Genomic DNA, 2,085 nt, shown 5'->3' with positions numbered 1-2,085 from the left:
TGAACCAGCCGGGCGGTCGAACCCTGCCTGAATTCGCAGTCTCCACCTGTGGGATTATCGCCCCCCCCGCATCGCGCAGGTGAGTGGAGAGGCGCAGCTCGGCCCAGATATCCCGGGGGGTCCCTGGGTTGGGTTTTTTGGGGGCATATTTGAAGGAGTCCAAGGCTGAGCGGAAAAGGTCCCTTGGGGGGACATCCAGGGGGGTGCCGGTGCCGTCCTGTTGGGGTCGCCCTGGGTGGGATCTCCTTGCCTTTGCCTGTGGCACGGAGGCAAATCCCATCCTGTCCTTGTCCTTCCTCCCCCAGAGCAGGAGCTGAGCATGGAGAGCAGGGAGGACAAATGCCCGCAGCAGAACGTGGTGGAAGAGGCCGTTCTGAGCGGCTCCACGGCGCAGGAAGCCAACGGGGAGGAAAAGCCCCGGAGATCCCGCACGAGGAGGGGCTGCAAACGCAGATCGCGGGGATCTGAGGGGGAAGGAGCCAGCCTGGGCCGGGAAGGTGGCCAGAGATCGAGCCAGAGCTCGGAGCTGGTGCTCCACGAGCAGCTCCACAATGGGCAGAAGCCCCACACGTGTGTGGAGTGTGGGAAGAGCTTCAGGTGGAACTGCGACCTGATCAAGCATCAGGTGATCCACACTGGGGAACGGCCCCATGAGTGTGGGGAGTGTGGGAAGAGCTTCAAGTGGAGCTCCGACCTGATCAAGCATCAGATGATCCACACTGGGGAGAGGCCATATGAGTGTGGGGAGTGTGGGAAGAGCTTCAGGTCGAGCACCCATCTGATCAGGCACCAGGTGACCCACACTGGGGAGAAGCCCTATGAGTGTGGAGAATGTGGGAAGAGCTTCGGACAAAGAGAGAGCCTGATCCAGCACCAGAGGACCCACACTGGGGAACGGCCCTACGAGTGTGGGCAGTGTGGGAAGAGCTTCACCCAGCGCTCCAGCCTGACCCAGCACCAACTGACCCACACCGGGGAACGGCTGCATGAGTGTGAGCAGTGTGGGAAGAGGTTTCAGACCACCTCCAGTCTCGTCTTGCACCAGCGGATTCACACAGAGGAGAAGCCCTTCCTCTGCCCCGACTGTGGGAAGGGATTCAGGCAGAACTCCAACCTCATCCAACACCGGCGCATCACCGGGGAACGACCCTATGAATGTAGGGAATGTGGGAAGAGCTTCAGACTGAACTCGCACCTGACCAGCCACCAGGTGACCCACACCGGGGAGAGGCCCTACCACTGCGTTGAGTGTGGGAAGAGCTTCAGCTGGAGCTCTGACTTGATCAAGCACCAGAGGACCCACACTGCTGAGAGGCCCGAGTGTGGGGAGTGCGGGAAGAGCTTCAGCCACCATTGCACCCTGATCAGGCACCAGAGGAGCCACACTGGGGAGAGGCCCTACGAGTGTTCCAAGTGTGGGAAGGGCTTTACAAGCAGCTCCAAACTCCTCCGACACTATTGGATTCACACAGAGGAGAGGCCATTCCAGTGCTCCGACTGCGGGAAGGGATTCAGGCAGAACTCCCAACTCACCATCCATCGGCGCATCCACACTGGGGAGAGGCCCTACAAGTGTCCCCAGTGTGGGAAGAGCTTTTCCAGCAGCTCTAACTTGAGCAAACACCAACGGAGGCACCGGTAAGGGAAGCCCTGCGAATGCCCTGAGTGCGGGAAGAGCTTCGTGCGCTGCTCCAGCTCCATCCCCCACGGGAGGAACCACTTTGGTCACAGCCCTGGTCACTCACATTCCCTGTGATCCATGTTGGGAACACACCTGGCTGCTTCTTCTTTTAGTTTCACCTTAATTTGTTTTTGTTCTCCATCTCTTTGCACTCCAAAAGCCAATATGGATACATCTGTCATCTCAAAACCACTCAAATCCCAGTGAAAACAGCTCAATCTCACACCAGAAATGCTCACACCCACCTCAAAAAAACTCAATGTCATACCAAACTAACTCGATTCCACAGCCACCAGAGTAAGATGGGGTTGGGGGGAGATTAGGAGAAGTGGGATCCCAATTTGGAGCGGTGGGATGGGGATTGTGTGGGATATATTTGATAGCAAATAAAACTCTCAGATTTA

At 57.8% G+C, this 2,085-nt stretch overlaps 1 pseudogene; it reads left to right on the top strand.

The window, feature by feature from the left end:
- Positions 1 to 2,085, top strand: part of LOC102039262 — a 4,628-nt pseudogene extending 2,543 nt beyond the window's left edge.

This window comes from Geospiza fortis, unplaced genomic scaffold (genome assembly GCF_000277835.1).
Source record: "Geospiza fortis unplaced genomic scaffold, GeoFor_1.0 scaffold154, whole genome shotgun sequence".
NCBI lineage: Eukaryota > Metazoa > Chordata > Aves > Passeriformes > Thraupidae > Geospiza > Geospiza fortis.
Note: the sequence above shows the minus strand (reverse complement) of the source record. Positions and strands in the feature narration are given on the sequence as shown.